This window comes from Patagioenas fasciata, chromosome 2 (genome assembly GCF_037038585.1).
Source record: "Patagioenas fasciata isolate bPatFas1 chromosome 2, bPatFas1.hap1, whole genome shotgun sequence".
Taxonomy (NCBI): domain Eukaryota; kingdom Metazoa; phylum Chordata; class Aves; order Columbiformes; family Columbidae; genus Patagioenas; species Patagioenas fasciata.
In genome coordinates this window covers 35,812,459-35,830,873 of record NC_092521.1, presented here as the reverse complement: position 1 = coordinate 35,830,873, position 18,415 = coordinate 35,812,459, and the positions used below count along the sequence as shown (strand labels likewise).

The 18,415-nt window shown below is 43.1% G+C and overlaps 1 protein-coding gene across 5 annotated transcripts in view; it reads right to left on the bottom strand.

Annotated features, from left to right (window-relative positions):
• NCOA2 (nuclear receptor coactivator 2) overlaps positions 1 to 8,203 on the bottom strand; it is a 189,973-nt gene extending 181,770 nt beyond the window's left edge. For 3 of the 5 annotated variants that reach the window (XM_071804021.1, XM_071804017.1, XM_065830022.2), the window contains exon 1: positions 8,072 to 8,203. The gene's annotated coding sequence lies outside the window, so the exon portion shown is untranslated. Of the gene's footprint in view, positions 1 to 8,030 lie in introns of all 5 variants that reach the window. The other 2 variants (XM_071804019.1, XM_071804018.1) reach the window with 2 other exon arrangements.
• Between the last annotated feature and the right edge of the window lie 10,212 nt (positions 8,204 to 18,415).

Below are 18,415 nucleotides of genomic sequence, written 5' to 3'. Positions count from 1 at the left end.
TCAGTGAAGTAATGAACAACGAAATTACCTATTAGTCCTCTGCCTTCCCTTCTCAAGCCCTTTCTGAAGCTTGAAACAAAGGAAAGCCAACACTGCAGCAAAAGGCAATGCTAGTAACCTATTCCCATGCAAATTCCCACAAGAATCAAGAGGTTCTTGGGATGCCCCTCAAATCTCAAGAGAAACCACTCTTGCATAAAGCCAGCTTTCACAGCGACATAAAGCTGTTAATGGTGCTGTTCAAGGGCCTGTAAATACGCCCTGCACAAAGGCCTACGTGAAAAACAGGTCTCTCCCTCAAACAGCACACAATTATCAGCATTAGTTACAATACGAGACACCACCATTCTCCACACTCGCCATTTTCCAACATCACCATTCAATCCCCCATCTCCCAAAGGGTAAAAGAAAACATTTTAAAGGTCAACGTAATAGCTAAACACAAGTGATACGGCCCAGAGTAACACACAGTTCTCTAACTTCAGAATGCTTTAGTCTTTCCATTCACGCACAGTCAATTATTTCTTTTCCAGCGCAAATGGACATCTATATTTCAGGTACCTAAAATGTGATACCTCCTCACCCCACAAAAACTCTTAAGTTGTAAACAAAACACAAAATATCAACTCCACAGCTTAGCTAGAAGTGAGTGAATGACCACCACTGTCAGACATACTTCGAAGAGACCATCATCTACAGTGTGCAAGCTTAGTGAACATGTTTTTCAGCTACATACAGTCTTCAGGTTCCCTCATTCTTACACAAAGAAGATGTCACAAATCATCTCACCATCGTGCAGTTAATACTACTTTCATACAGAACTGTGGCATGAAAACAGTTTGAGGCCTCGTTAAAAATTCAATAACTTTATATCAAAGTGAGCCATGATTCTCAAAAATTACAGCAAAAGAAGCAGAAGTATGTATGCACTGCAAATACCAATGCAAATTGCCAAGCAATTTAAAATAAAAAAGAATTTTTAAAAAAGCCTTAAACTATGTTATTAGAGCCACATTTTATAGCCAGTAAAGTATCAACAGGTTGACTTTTTTTTTAAGATAAAGGTAACAAGTATTCTGGCCATACTGAAAGAAAAGAGTATGCTTCTGGTTGTAAGTTTTTATTTCAGAAAAAAGTATGAAGATTTAGATTGGAAGATGAGCTTTTCTCCTTGAGAATATAATTGAAATAGGCTAAAATAAATAATGTATTTATCTGTATATATTCATAATCTTCCTCCACAAATAATCTATTTTAGGAAATTGATAGAAAAGGAGGAGGTCATTGCTCATATCTCTGGAAACCAAAGTTCAAATTTATGTAAGGGTAGCAAGTAAAATTAGTTGACGATATCTGCATTTACTTCTGGAAGTAACATAAGTGGCTGGTCAGCAAGTCCTAACATTAGTTTTGAAACTATAAAGAATAAGGAGTGAAGAACTACCTTGTGAACTCAAAGCATGGTGGGAAAAGTTTACCTCCGCTGTAGACTGGGGGATATTTGAACTCTCACATGCACAAGTATTAAAACATACAACCTTGGGGTTTGGGTTTCTTTGTAGTGTTTTGTTGTTTGTTGTTTTGTGTGTGTGTGTGGTTTTTGTTTGTTTTAGATTTTATTCTGTCACACAGACACATGATGAATTTGTAAGTACATAAAAATACCTGTAATAAAAGTGGCAGTACATATACTATCAAATTTAGTCATAGGCAGACTTTCCTACATCCTAATAAAGTTATTTTTTAAATGCAATTTAGTACCTCCTACATAACCTGTGAGGCACAAATAGGTGACATACTGCATTGTTTTTAATTGGAGTGATTTTCTTCAAAATCCATAGGCAAGGCTCATTAGAGATCAATATTGACAGCAATGAAAAACTAAACCTGTTCACACACAGATGAATTACAACATGGGCAGAGTAAGAATAAAATTCCATAGTAATTCTGACCTAACAAGTCAAATGTTATTTCACTTTCCTTGCCTATTCTTCACTCCCAGACTTTTCCACTGAGGCAGCCAATAAAGCAGCAAATTGTGATATGCCCACTATAAATCCTACCAGAGAACAACAATACGTCTTACATAGCTCACTAAAAAAAGCATCAAAAGAGCAACTCTCAGTCACTGCTACATCAGATATTTGTTGTTGCTATGTCCAAGGATTGCCCCCCAGAAGCTCATGTGATCCATACTACCTAAGATTTATAGATAAATCAACACATTCAGTAGATATTTTAATTAATTTCACACCTATACTCTCTGACTTCTCATTAATACATTAATGGTTTCCATATAGTGTGCAGTATTTTAGCAAACAGCAATAACTTCTTGAAGTTTAAAAACAAACAGAAAAGTGTAATTAGGTTTTCTACAAAGGACATTGTATCTTAACTGCAAAAAGCAAATGCACGTTACAAAGAGGCTTCTGAGTATTGAAGTAATGGCAGCACAGTCACAGAAAAAGTGAGATTTACTATCAGTTATAACTGCTAAAATGAGAGCAAAGCAAGAATAATATCTGCCAGTAACTGTATTAATGGGAGATTGTTATGGAAGCCATTTAAGGAAATGCAAGACTTGGAATGGTATAATATGCAGCTGCAGAAGAAAAAAATGTCTGTATTGTTAATAAGTCATTGTACAGCTTCAGACATTTAAATTAATGAACTAATTTCAAACTTCAAAATGCCAAGCACCTCAGTGACCATACACTTTCCATAGGAGTTGTGTGTATTTCCATAGAACTCTCAGGGAAAATTTACATCAGTCTGTAACTTGAATAATGTGCAATTTCCACAGAACAAGACTGAAAAATCATAAACAGTAACATAACACAATGCAGTAAATCCACCACATTCAAGATCTCTTTTTCAAGCTACTTATCAACCCAAAATAATTGTATAAATTTAGAAGTATTCCAAATGTTCAGGAGAGGAAATGCTATGCTAGGTCATAGGTAAATGCAAGACTGAATAAAAGAAAATCTATTTATTCCACTCAGGTTTTTTATCATGTAAATACTATTTCTGAATACTCACAATACGGAAAAATCGCTTTATTTAAAAACACTGCTTTAAACAAAAAATATCCGTGTGTGGTGGTTTGGTTTGGTTTGTTGCTGTTGTTTATTTGTGGGTTTTTTTTTTTTGTTTTAATTCTGTATCCTAAATTGATTAAACTACACAGGCTGGCATTTTTCATGTCACATTTCTGCTTGGTATGTTTTGAAAAGGCTAAGCTACTGAATCATTAAAAAAAAAGGAAGTGTTTGGATAATGTAAATACTGCTGACAAACTAACTATAGAACTGGTAAGATATCTTAGTAATATGTAGCCACTGATGTAATATTAGAAATTATTCTTACTACTCAAAGTTGACATTTCACCAATATGTGTATCTGTTCAAAATGATACTCCAACACAGAGCAGGAGTCCTGGCAACTGTATTTATTCCCCGAAATATTAAAATATTATCAAAATATTATTTAGAGTAAATATGTGACATATATGTTATCTAAGCTCGATTATCCTGACTGGTAAAAGCCAAAGAATACTTCTGTAAGGTTTAAATTCCCAAGAGAAGAGGAGCTCGGATCCCGTCTGCAAGCACACAATGGAATCACAGCTGACGATGCACATCTTTTTCTGGATGTCTCCATATGCTCAGGAGGGTTTTTTTCTCCCCCCTCCCTCGCCCTCCCTGTTTCCTCCTCTCTGCCTCCCTTGCTCCCATCATTACACTGAAGAATTTGACATTATCTGCCACCAGGAGTACGAGAATGTTTTAACAACTAATTAAAAAAAAAATAATAATAAAAAAATCAAGTACTGCAGTGAACTTCACCTCATTTAACAATAAAAATAAGAGATCTTGCCAGAGCAGCTGCCTGTAACTAAATTAACTAATAGCAGAAAAACGTGAAAGAAGGGATGCTGTAATATGCCTTCCATAAAGTAAACAATGTTACTCTGTTCTTAGTTTAAAATGTTGTGTCACACAGAAGAGTATATACTGTAACAACACATCTGACCTCTGACCTCCAAAGCCAAACACAGAAATAAATGAATACTCAGCATTTTAATGCCTATAATACTGCAGAAATGTGTGGAATTTGTTAAATACTTTACACCTATTTGTATACAAACTGCCTTGTTTAGAGACGTCAACCATAGCAAACATACAGAAAATGAACACGGCGAGAACAGTTTTAGTTCAGTATTCCCTTCCTCTAACGCACAATCTACGAGCACTCGCCAGACAAAGAGAGTTACATTTATACATGAATTCGGTACCAGTCTTTAGTTCGGCTTTTTCTTTCAAGTGAACTGACAGCATCCTCCATGCTCAGACCTCATGAGCCTCTGCCATTTCTGCAATTCTGGTGTCAGGTGCTAAAGAAACTCCAGCTGAGCACAGAAGCCCAGATTTTGCCAGCAAGGCAGTGACACCGGCAACAAAGGCAAGGAGCAGAAGACAGTGGGCATTGTAGCAGCAGCTGGCTCGCTCGCTGACTTTGTTCTTCCTGCTGCAAAACCTGAGCTCCCTGCAGATGGGCCAGCTCTGACTGGGTTTGTTTCAGGACAGAGGGAAAAGTTGGCAATGTCAACATTACAGCCTGCTTACGTGCCTCTTTCGACAGAGCCTTTCAACCTTATAATGAGCAAGCTACATCCTAAATGATTATAAAAACAAAAACATTATTCTTAATTAACTTTTACTTCAGAGCTTCTGTTTAATGCAATACATCACATGCAAGTAAATCCCCAGTGTTTTGTAATTTTTCCACCACAATCTTTCACTATTTTCTCTCCCAAATAGTGCAGCTCCAGTTTAAAAACTTAAATTGAACTGTCTTATTCCAAAAGTATAATTCCTGATAGCAGTAAAGCATTCCTTCCTCATATGTCTCAAGTTTCAAATTTAGCACTGACACCACCAGAACGCACAACAAGGAACACAAGGAGATTTACACATCTAGTGAAAAAGCGTCTTCAGGCATTGCAGAGAAACTGCACGTCATATGTGGATCCTTTCCCTAGTAAAGACCAGAAGCTCGAGAAAAAAACAAAGTTGAGAAATCTTCAGTTTTTATACAAAATAAGAGTATGGTGGCTGAAAAAATGAGATGATGACATCACCTTTGTCAGGCATTTATTGCATAATGCTCACCAACCAAGATATATTAAGAATTACAGGATTTTTCAAATACTTGCATGATCAACCTTTTAAAAGTTGTTCTTAATATTTCTGAAGGTTGAGTACATGGAAAGTATTTTGTTCAAAACTGCAGATGACCAAGACTGGCTATAAACATTAAACTTACCACAGCACTTCTCATAAACTTGGGGATTAACCATTTGGGAGCAATTTTTATCTTTCTTTATCTCACATGACACAATGGAACTGACGGAATTCTGTGTTCGAGTCCCCAAGTAGCTGTATCGCAAATGCCAAAAGAAGGGACGCAAATGTATGAGCATCCATACGTGCCTGCATACTCAACTGTACATGCAAATACGCACAAACCTGGTATATGCTATTTGTGACACCAATGCTGACGTAAACAAGCGAGTGTCCTGAAAACTATGTAGGAGGTGCCAACTGCGATAAAACAATCAGTTTTCATTCACAGGGGTCTTAAGCTGCATGCAAGCAAATAAGAGCCCTGCCTTGGGGAATGATAGTTTTAATATGACATTAACGACGGTGTGCAACACTGTCATTTCTCCAAGAGCATCCCACACAGAGGACCAGCAGCCCCCCCCCTTCAAACACTCACAGAGGCTTCCCCCATGAGAGGAGCCCACCAGGTGGCCCAACACCACTATCTGGTTGTAAAGAGCCAAGATATTAACTGGCTAGAGTTGATTTTATAGTTCGGTACATAAAAACCCAAAGGGATAAAAAAGAAATGACTGCTTTTAGCCACAATGGTAGCCAACTAAGAACAACAAAACAGCTTTAAGTAAAAAGCCTAGCAGTCTGAAACTGCTTACTTATTTGCAGCAGCAACAGAGCTCTGCTGTAACTGTCATAGCCAGATACTATATGCTTAGCTCAAACTCTACTTAAATACCTTAAAAATACTATCTGTTCTAAAGTCTATTCACCTGCTCCCTACTGCTCCAAAAGATAAAAAAGAGAAATACAAAACCAAACCATTATTACTGAAGAAACAAGCTGTTCTCCTTTCACAAGGAGACCCTCTTCCTGCTAAATTACAAGTGTATTTGGACAGTGGGCTCCCACCTATGCACACTTCAAACAGAAGTGTACAGGCTAACACAAAACTACGAATTCAGGTATCATTATTTCCCGGTGACTACCAGCAACCTCCTTATCTTCCTCCCCCCATCCCACCCCCTTTTTTTTGCCAGGCTCTCGGGCAGGTTTCCTGCAGACGAAGTACACGGCCTGAACGCCCCTCTCTGGAAAGAGAAACATGTGACTCCCGGGCTGGGAGGGGGGGAAACGCCCGGGCGCAGGCGAAGGAGCGAGGGGTAGCGAGGGAAAGGGACGAGGCTCCAGTTACACCTCGCCCGGGAGCCTCCGACGAGCGCGGCGGCAGCGCGGTCCCCGCGGAGGCGGCAGCGCACACACCGCCCCCCGCGGAGGCGGGAAGGGATTGAGCACACGCCCTCCGCGGGGGCGGGGGACATCTCCTCACCCCTCCCCCGCTCCCCACACGCGTGGGGGCCCACTCCCGGCGGAGGCGGTCGCGGAGCTGCCCGCCTGCACCCGCCGCCACCTTATGCGCAGCCTTGCGGCCGCCGCCCCCGGCAGGGAAGCGGGAGCGAGCGGCGCCGCCCGCCCCGCCAGCGGCAGCCGCCCAGGGACCCCGGCCCCGCGCCCAGCCGGCTGCCATCCCCTCCTCCTCCTGCTGCCGCTCCCCGCCCCGCGCACACACACGCAGACACACGGCACTGCGGCGGCCGGGCCCCCACCCCTCCCCGGGCCGCGGGGAGGCGGCGGCCGGGCGCCCCGGGCTGCGCTCGCACGCAGCTGTGCGGTCGCGGCCTGGCTGCGCTGCTGCGGCGCCCAGCCGCCCGCCCCCGCGGCACAGCCCGGCCCGGCGCTGCGCACACACACAGACGCAACCCCCGCGCAGAAAGTTACAGAAGTTGCCCGCTTTGGCCCCTCCAGCCCCGCGCGTCTCCTGCGGGCGCGGAGCAACGGCGGGGCGCTTCGGCGAAAGGGGAGAGGGCACCGGGCAGCGCGGCTCCTGCCCGGCGCGGGGAACGGGACGGCCAGCTCGGCCCCGCTGAGTGAAAACGAAGCGGCCCGCACCCTTGCACGCCAAGTCGTTGTCACCCGGGGAATGGGTGAACACCGCCCTGTTCCCCAAATCACCCCTTTTGTCACCGGGGAGAGACCCTCCCTCCAAGTTTCCCCCTCGGTGTGTGCTTGGGAAAGAGAGGGGGGAATGTCCTAACCAATCCCTTGAAAATTGCGTTCCGCACCCCAGCTGCCCCATCCTCTCTCAGCACGGGCAGGGCAGCTCCCTGCCCCCCCGGATCAGCCGCAGCACCCGTCGCCTCCCCGGCTCCTCGCACTTTCTCCCCCTACTGCCCCAAGCCAGGGGCGCGGAGAGGCGGCACCCGACCTCCGCCTGGCCTGGGAGCAGGAAACCAGCCCCTCCACAGGGTGGGGTGCCGTATCCCTCCCTCCCCCGCTCAGCCGAAATGGGGGACGTCCCGGCGAAGTAAGCCCGTGCCCCCCCCATCCACCTCCGCCGGGCCCCCGAGGTGCGAGCACTATGCCCTGACGAGGGGCATCCCCACGAACCCCTACCCCCGGTTCCCCACGGAGGGGGCCTCGGCTCCTGCCCCACTCCCCCCTGCCGCCGGCGGCGCAGGGGAAGCCGCCTCACCGCGGCCGCGGTGCCGCCCGCCAACACCGCCCCTCCGCGCACCGGCGCGGCCCCGGGCGTCCCCCCGGCATTACACAAGGCGGCCGGGGAGGCGCGGGGGGCTCGGGCACACCCCCAGCCGCGCCGGGGCCGAGGGGGCGTGCGGGAGCCGTTACCGGGGTCAGTACCGTCTCCCGCCGCTGCCGCCAGCGCTGACCTTCGCTTTGTAAGATGAAGCTGAAGCTGGGGCTGCGGCCGCCATGTTCCCGTTTTAATAACTGCCTGCTTGTTTATTTCAATGGAGACCCTCCCACAACTCGCCCTCCTCCCCTTCTACCCAGAGGAGGGCTGGACGGGGAGGAGGCGGGGGGAGGCACAAGTCACTCCCCCCTGCCCTCGGGCACGACGGCAGCGGCCGGGCCCCGCGCTGGGGGAGGCCGGACCGGGCCGGGCCGTGCCGTGCCGTGCCGTGCTTTGCTGTGCTGGGCGGGCGGCACCGCGGCGCGGCCGGGGCCGCCGCCGCCCGTCGCCGATGCCGCTCGGCGGAGCTGCCCCGCTCCCCGCCCGCAGGGACAATGGCAGCCGCCCCGCTGGCTCGCGGCGCTGCGCAGCGCTCCCGGGAGCCTCCTCCCCGGTACCCGAACGGGAGAGAAAGGGGAAGGGAAAAATGAAAAAAGTCCTTCGCCCTCGGAGGGCCAGACTTTAAATGTGGCTGTTTGCGGTCCGCTCTCGGAGGAACCTCGCTCGCAAGCGAGACTGGAGCAATCAGCCTTAATAGGGCGTTCAGTGGCTCATATTCACAAAAGCCAGGGGGCAGCGGGGACGTTCTTATTTCCTTTCTTTGCCCCTGGAAAAATAAAAAATAGAAAAGAAAAAATTAAGGAAAACACACACATGCTGGAAATCGTGTCACAAATACACAGCATCAACTGTATCTCACTCCCAGGAACTGAGGGATGAAGATACAGGCTTTTCCGAGGTTGGAGGAGTGCATATGTGAGTTAAAAATTATTAAGGGCTGGAGGATGATTGTTAAACATTGCCCTTTAGTTCAAGAAGCGTTCCACGCTGCAGAAAACCTATCTTAAAAGGAAAGCTTTACGTGTATCCATAATGACGAGCTGTACTCTACACATGGTAACAATTGTTATTTTTTACATTTTCTTACATGGGTGTGCGGCCTCAAGTTTTTCTGCAGCTATCCACAGATTATACATTGATACTGGTGGTATGTCTAACTTTGCTTGCAACTGGGCTTGTCCAATACTTTTTCGATCATAACTCCTATTTTTTAGATGGTTATATTTTGTCCTACTGCATTGCATACAATTTCCCCCACTTGTGTTTGACTCAATTTTTTTTTAAGTTTTTTTTCTTTCATTGGGCAAAAATAGTTCGATTGTTTCTCCAAACAAATGAAAATAAAACTGTCTTTCCCACACTCCTGCCGCATGTGAAAAAAAGTCTTTGCAACCAAATTGCTGAAAACTTCTAATATTTTCCTCTTCTTGAGAAAGAACTCGGGTATGGGAGGGATGACCATTGGAAATCTATTTGAATTCAGTTCCATTAGGAAATGGGGGTGGAGGGATTGTAGTTTGCATATGTTCAGTTAGAGCTTTGCTGCTAAATTAACCAGAGATCCTATCTACATTAAATGTGACTGTTTTAGGGGGAGTACTTTTGGCATCATGTCCAGAAGATAAGTGAGCATGTTCCAGCACTGGGCTGCAGCAGCTAGAGAGGACAACCTTTCTGAATGTTCCTCCACATCAGCCATAATTGGCAGAGAAATTACTCTGTCTTCATGAAGCTCTTCTACCCTGCCTATACACAGGCAGGCAGCAAAGTTATTGAAGGTTAATTCTGTCTGGAGTGCAGAGAATTCAGAATATTACTTTGAAATGACATGGCAAATAAGAGTTGCTTGTATGAGAAAAAAACCTGGGGCAAAGAGTTCTGGAGAGACAGAGCTTTTCCTCTGGCCTCATTTGTTATATCTGTGCAAATCTCTGTAGCAAATAAACTAGCAGTTATTCAGGCAATAATCTCATTTACCTCATGGTCGTGATTCATTGGTTCTCCTATGCTAAATGAAACAGTGGTCTGCTGGAAGAAAAGAAGGAAAGGAAAGAAGGGAAGAATGGGAGAAGGGAAGAAGAATGTCTTTCATTCTATGACCATAAGCAGTTCCATTGCACAGGTACTTTTAATTCCAGCATTTCTCGTTTAGGAAAGCTTGACTTTTTTCCAACTCCACACTTCCTTTAACATAACCAAAAGTCATTATTGAACTAGTACCTAAATGCACCAGGAAGAGTAAGGAAGACCTTTTAACTTGTTGCAGTACACACAGAAAAGATAGCGCACATAGCACAAAGTTTATGGTCTCAACATAGACAAAAACCCATGAATCTGATGCGGCTGAGTGTCCTTGTCAAACTGGGTGAGAGAGGGGATGTAACTACACACATATGCTCAGATCCACTGAAATTCATTATAAGCTTCTGACTCGTGAGCAAATACATTTTGTCATCTAAGGACAAAACCGGAAACCCCTGGTTACAAATATCACTGTGTGTGAAGACCAGTAATTTTGTTATTGTTAACTGCTGTTCTTTAAAGGGAAAACACCATCCTGCAGCTGGGAAATAGATTCGATAAAACCAATTCTGTGCCGGGTTTTATTCAGCATTACAGCTCTTCTCTGAACCTCCTCCAGTGTCACCATTGCTGCATTGTGCTGACTAGAGCTGAGCTCAGTTTTGCAAAAGAAGCTTCAACTGTTCTAAACAAGAGTAATATAAACTTTATGTCATGAGCTCATATTCATCCTCCTCCCATTTATACTTCTGCTGGCTGTTTTGTTCGCTTTATACGTTCACTCCATTATTCACTGAAATCTACAAACCTCTCAGTGAAGCTTGGTTGCATTTTCTGTCATAACTTTTCTTTTTTTCCTAAATCAACAGGAAAAAATCAGAACCTGAATGCAAACTACGTTTTTCTGATCAGTATAAACATATATTGTCAATGTTCTTTTTTCTTGCTTACTTTTTCTACATATTTCTTAAAATATTGGTACGCAGGGTACTGTGAGTAAAACTAGCATTTGCAGGTGTGTGTCTAACTGTTTTTCAACTAAGTTTAAGTTGTTCTTCCATAGGATTATGAACAAATCGTGGAATGCTTATGAACTTGGTGGGCCACTCAGGTATGGCTGCTGTCTCTATCTGCAACTTTAAAACATAAAGGCTTATGTGCACCTGCTGACACCAGAGCTACATGTAGCACAGCTGTTGGCGCACAAAGACTTTTTCATGAGCAGCTACATTTACCCTGTAGATACACTCTGCCCAATTTTATGGAGAATTGAGTCCCTACTTATTAACTTTCCCAAGTGGATTTAAATATGGTCTTTATGAAACCAATCAGACTTCTGTTGGCACAGTATATACCTTACTCAAACCCACAGTGAAAACAAAATTAAATTTAAAGCCATTTAAACCTACTGTATCATCTTCAACCTCTTCAGGGTGAGGGGCACCTGTTGAGGTCTTCTGGTTGAGCCTTCAGCTCCAAGGAGGGCCAGTTTTGAAGTTATGCCCCATTTCCAAGGGTCATATCCAGCTGAACTTTTACTGTATTCAAGGATGGAGAGTCCACAGCCTCTTTGGGCAACTTATTCCAGTGTTTGACCATATTTGTGAATTTTTCTTTTCCCCTGATATCTAACAGGTCTGTTGCAGCTTGTGTTCATTGCCTCTCACAGTTGAAAAGGCCACTGTGGACCTCAAAGAAGGCTTTGTCTTCTCTATAACTGCCCGTTAGGTAGCTGAAGAGAATGATAACATTCATGACAGCTTCTCTTCTCAAGACTAACAGCCTGACCTCAGCCTCTTCTTGAATGTGCTCCAGCACACTCACCGTCGTGGCAGCCCCTCTCTGGATGTACTTTTTTTATGTCCGTGTCTTTCATGAACTGGGGAGCTCACAGTAGTCCAGATGCAATCTCACAAGTACTCCATGGATGGGAATAACCATTTTTCTTGATCTGCTGGCTTTTCTTTTGCTATTATGGCCCAGGATTCTATCGGCCTTTTTTGTTGCAAGGGCACACTGCTAACTTACTTGTTGCTCACCAAGACCTCCAAATCCTATTTTGCAAAGCTCTTTTCTATCTACATGTCCCCCAGATGATAAAGTGAATGGCTATTCTGTCCCAGATGCAGGATGCTGCGCCACCATTCACTGAACTTCAGGGGATTCCTGCCAGCGCATTTTTCAGACCTCCTGAGGCCTATCCAGTGCGCTGGCCACTCCTTCCCAACATGCTGTCCCCTGCACTTCATCTCATCACTGAGTTCACTGACAAAGGTTTTTACACAGTATCAGCTTCGGTATTCAACCTTGAAGCATACTGGCCACCAGCTGGACCTGCTACTGCTGATCACAGCACTTGAGCCCAATGGTCCAGCCAATTTTCCATCCAACTTATCTTCCACTTGCCTAGCTTATACCTCTCCAATGTGGTTAAAGAAGGTCTATGGGTGTTTGTGTCAAAAGCTTTGCTAAAGTCAGGGTTCAATAACGACTGCTGCTCTCCCCTTCCCTGCAGACTCAGTTATCTTGTTATAAAAAGTAGTCAGGTTGTTCAGGCAGAATTTGCCCTTTGCAAACCCTTACTGCCTGTCCTCAGTCACCTTCTTGTCTTTCAAATGCCTGGACATGGTATCCAGGAGGATTTACTTCTTAATCCTCCCACAGACTGAGGTCAGGCTGGCTGGCCTGTGGTCCTCTGGATCTCCCTTCTTTTTCCAGCCACCAAGTGCTTCCCCCAGTCACCACCACCCTCACACCATACGCACCCAAACTTGTCAGGATACACATACCCTATTGTTACTAGAATTACGCTGCCCCTCTGACCTCACATCACATCTCCAAAGTATCGCTGATTATCTCCTTCCGTTAGCACTTTACCAAGTTCTCTCAAAATAACACATTGACTTACCTGGCACTATGTTCTTTCAAATAATCTAGGATCTGGCTCAGCTTCTTAACAGCACTTTGGCTTTTTTGTATGTTTGAAATACATTGCTACACCAGATTAATTAAGAGCTTGCGGTGGTGAAGATGTCCTAGGCGTATAGTGTTTATGCTAAAATTAAAAATTAGATTTTTTTTTGTCCTAGAAAAACTTGACATCAAAAAATATTTTTTGCACCTCACATAACAAACCTGTAAATAAAACGTGGCTAACTAAACATCTTGTTGTACATTGATGTCTTATTAATTCAGTAATTTACTTCATATTTTTTTAAAACCTGATAACCTTGAAAAGCTCCAAACTTTTCTAATACAAGAAATTTATCAAGATCAGTTTCACCTTATAAAATGTTTATTTGTGGAAATATTTTTATATTAGAACAAATTACTTATTTTTCTCATGCCACTTTGGTAGCAGTTCATGCTAAGACAAAATAATGTTTAACTGAGGGAACTACACCTGTATAGCACGACTGCTAGACAAGTACGAAAAACATATGTATTTTTCTTGCATTTTAATATCATACCAAAATTCTCGCATTTTTACCTTGCTGGACTTGCATTTCCATTTACCCAGCTGCCTTGTTTCTGCCACTTTCCTTCAGCTACATATAGCAATTGTGACCACAAGAAGTGCTGGGTGAGACAAACGAAATCTGCCCCTGAAGTTCTTCTTGCACAGTGATGGGGCTGCTGAGGAAGTGGCACCGAATTCCAGGCATGAGAAAAGAGGCAGTGCCTGCTGAGCACTCCTGGGCAGCCTGCTGGAGATGGCCCTGCTCCAGCCAGGGACCTGGACCAGGTGACCTCCAGAGGTCCCTTCCAGCCTCAGGAATCCTGTGGCTCTGTGATACTCTTTTGTGGAAAAAAAAAATCAGTTACTCAACATAATTTCCTACTGTTCTCCCAAACCTCCAATTGCTTTTCTTTTTCACCATATTTTTTTCCCTTTTGCTCGTATTTCCTCTTTTATTTTTGCCTGTCTTTTAGTCTCTGCCATATTCTTATCCTTCAGCATGTGCTCCACAATAGTTATGCTATGACATACTCTGTATATTCATGCAGTCTAGTCAAAAAGACATAGCTGTTCCCCTGAGGAGGACAAACACCGTCCAGCTCACCCCTATGTTCTGACTTTAACCAGAAGCGTTAACAACCCTCAAGCATACATGTTAAGGGGTATAACCGAGCGACATACAAGAAATAGAGCTACAAGTGTTTCATTGTGCTTTTGCTGTTTAAAGAGCAATGTTCTTTTCCCCTGGTGATTCCACTGTTGAATGCGTTAACTTATCTTTTGTTTAGAATTGTGCAACACTGTCTTCTTCCCTTGATTTCCTGCACTTGAATGCATACATCTTTGTACCTTGACAGGAATTTGATAATAAAAAGCATCATTAAGGAAGGGCAGAATTAAAAGCCACTCCACGTTTAGCAAGGGGAGATGTACACTTCACCAAGCCCCCTAGACACACCCTTTGTGCTGCTGTCTTTGGGATGTCCTAAAAATTATTCTAAGGCAGCTTTATTAATTCATATTTAAGGATTACTTCTCATCGCTGACCACCCACATTAGAATGCTTTCCTCTTAAATCATAATGATTGTGCAACTCTCAGCCTTAGTGGCCTTACATCTTCTGTGTATAATGTACTTTTAAAATCCACTATTAAGGTGATTACACCTTGAGGATGGTCAATCTGTGTTCTCCACTGGCCACTTACTATGTAAATCTAGAGTTATGTGCATACATAAATTTACTAGATTATGTAATCAGAGCACAGAAGATATAAAAAAATAAAAATCAGAGTGGTGGTGAAGCATGTTTTTAACCAGCAAAACTCAGCATGTCTGTACAAGCCGCACATTTCACGCAGCAGACTTAAGATCTGCCTCTCTGTGCTGAAGTTCTTAATGCCGTTATGAAAGAGATGAAATCAAGATGGAAGGATGACAGTGATTTAGTCACAGAACCAGTTAAATGGCTTTCCAAACTTGAGGCCATAGATTTTTGATTTACAGATAGCACCAAAGCTTGATCTTACACATTTTTAACTGAAGTAAATAAAGTCCAGACAGTATGAAAAAGGAAATATAAGAAGCCTGTCTTCCCTTCAGGACAGAGTGAAGAGTTTTATGTATGTGCAAGTTCAGTAAATCCAGACATTTAGTTTCTTGCTGGTTTTGCCTTTTTTTTTTTTAATCTGTTTTTATGTTTATTATTACAATTGCATTTTCATCAGAGCTTATTAAGCTCATGTTTGTGGTTCTACTTCCACCTCCAAACTCCAGAATAACCAAATTTATATATGGAACTATTTTAATAAAATATATATTTTTAAAAAAATATTGTCCCTGAGCTTTTTGGACTACATAGTAGAACAGAAGTTTTCCATCCCCTCAGAATACCTCCATTTCACCTAGTGGCATGCCCTCTGAAAGCACCTTAGCAATCAACCTCATCTGACTCACCAGAGGAAGGCATCAGGGATGGGGAACAGTCGTTCTAAAAGAGTGAACCAGAGAGTGCAGAACAACCAGAAGAGTTGAAGATTTCCCTGATCAACTTCAGACATCCGTCCTTTCCTCCTCCAAGCAGCTCCTTGGATTTGCCATCTCTGTAGGTCAGGGTTCTACCACTTCTGGGCTTTAAAAGAAGATACTATTACCACATGAATCTCCATATGCAGGATCAAGATGACACATTGCTCATGATACAGCAATCAATTATCTGGCTTTCTTTCTCCTTTCTTGTATCAGGAAAGGTAACAGTGTTGACTTAAATAATCACTGGGCATCAGAACTAGCGCCTCACCAGAATGAATCTGAGCCTCAGCCTCCTCACATACTCACGGAAACATCTCTATACCAGTAAAAGATAGTTCATGTTTCTGAAGTTGTGATCCTGCCTACCGTAGTACCTTCTCACATCTCTGGATTTGTAGACAGAGATATTGCTTTTGATTTTACTACATGTGCCTGTTACATAGCCATTAAATATGGCTCATCAGGAAACAGCAATGTTAGCAAAGCCAAGGCTGAAGGAAGAAGAGGCTACAATTGTATTACATTTTGGTATTTTTTCTAATGCCATCCCATCCCAGCAATTCCACTGAAGTTCTCAAATACATTTGTAAAAATTATCATAATAAGTCCAAACCAAAATATTGAACAGTAAAGTTGTTTCATAAAAAAACCCAACCAAACAAAAAAAGAACTAAGAGAGAAATGGATACACTAACTTAGGTCTTGTATTTGCAGTAAGATAATACATGCTTGAATGGATGCTTTAGAGATGATGCAAATGCACTGAATGGTTTGGAAAAGAGCAATTTGTAACCATGTGTGCACTTACACATAACTTAACCAGCTCAACTTTACCATTATCTGGTGACTCCAACCTGACAGCTGAGGTAATCAGCTCTGTCAATAGTTCTGCTTGCACTGTTTAAATCAACAAGTGTTTTGCAAGAGCTGCTGTGGCCCAAAGATTGTGAAGACAAGTGGCATGAAGCTCTCCTGCCCCCACTACCTCTGCAGTCCTTTCTCTGCTGTCCCTCTCAGAAGACAAGTGGCAGCCTAAGCTTTCACCTCCTCACATTGATTCCTCTAATTAAGACAGACCTGCATTGCACAATTCAAGTATATTTGAGGAGATGGTTACAGATACTGTGCTTGCCGAAATTCTAAAACAAATTGTCCTTTGTATACTTCTCTATCCAGTCTCAGTCTTATGCTTACCAAAGGGAAAAATAGTCCCATGAAGCACAGAGAGGGCTGAGACAGAGGTGTTTATTTTCACATGAAAGAGTGACAAAGTATGAGGAAGAATTTAATTTCTATATAGAAAACTGTCACATTCCCTCTTAGTTTGAATTCACCTGAGTTGGTAAATACATACCCTGAATCCAGAAAAAAAGGAAACAAGATCATGAGGCTGAAAGAGGTCAAGAGGCCATCTGTGTCCACCCCCTCCTTTAAGGCAGTATCATCAACACCCATCTCACTCCTAATAGATTGGTCTAACCTGTTCTTAATGACCTGTGATGAAGACAGCTCAGCCTCCCAGGCTACTCCATTGCTCTATTCTCCTCACCATTAGTTTTCCTAAGGTTTAAACATGGTTTCTTTTTCATTTTTTCATTTTAGGTCTTTGTCTTCTCAAATCTACCGAAGAATTGGAGACTTTTCTTCCCCCTTCTCTCTTTGCCAGTTCTCACCCTCAGAGCTGCTGCAGTGTTTCTCAGTCTTCTTCAAGCCTGAGAAATTCCAGTTCCTTCCAGCTCTCCTTTTAGGGCACGTAATGCTGGTCCCTGCTCATTCAAACTGCTGTGGTGCAAAGAAAAGGATGCATTTTTGATGCTGAGCATACTGCTTAGTTTGGGGCCTTACTGATGCTGGAAGCTTTACTTCATCTGCCACTTGGGTTGTATATGCCTTTCCACATCTTAATAAACATTTTATTTCTCCCTCTCCCCTCTAACAACGTGGTATTGTTCATTGGTATTCAGAGATCAGATCTACCATCCTGACTTTAGGACCTTCCAATTTAGAAATGCAGTTTATTATCACAGATATTATGTTGATGTAAAGACATACACCATGTCAACTGAACACCTCATTCAGTCATTATTTTTAAAAAATATTAAAGAAATAAGCCTAACAGGGGTGTTTAGAACACTATTTTTTGTACATTTTGGCAAAATCAAAACTCTAAATCAACACATAATAAACAAAGAATAGTGCTACTTCTTATGTATAGATCTGCCTGAATTTTTCAAAGACAATGACACATTTTCTGTACTGGTCATATTTCAACCAATCAGGATCAGGCGGGTTAGACCGGATGATCTCCAGAGTTCCCTTCCAACCTCAACTGTTCTGTGATTCTGTAATATCAGAGAACCACTCTTTTAACTACAGGAAAGTCTCAACAATGTCTCATTATAGCCAAACAGTCTGATTTGTAGAAAAATACCTCCAAGGGTGGAGAAAGATACTATTTCTGTCTGTGAAACTGAGATGGTCACATTTGCTTAGATATTCTGTCCATATCTATATATTTTTTGAAACAGACCACATAACTATAGGTTCAAACAGGGAACCACACTGCTGCTGTTTCAGTGAGTAGCTGTTGAATGGGATCCCATTTTGCTAAGGACTGTATGAGTTTATTGCAAAAAGATTTTTCCTGGCCAAACATTACAAGCTTAATACCAGATAAGGAATGGGTGGATTGAAAATAAAAAATAAATAAAACCCCAACCTGCAATCCCCATCCCCACCCTGCATCTAGTGACTGGAGTTTAGAGGAACAATGCAAAACTAGCCAAGTACAGGGCTTGGTACTATAGACAGGTGTCCTACACTGAGAGGCTGCTTAACTGTTGTTGAGTCACTCTTGGTAGAAACTAGAGCAGGGTAAACAATGCAACAATTCAAAAAATTCAGGAGACACCCTTAGGTAAGTGATTCGGCAAATAATTTAGCTTTGCTGGGGATACTCAGTGAGACTAC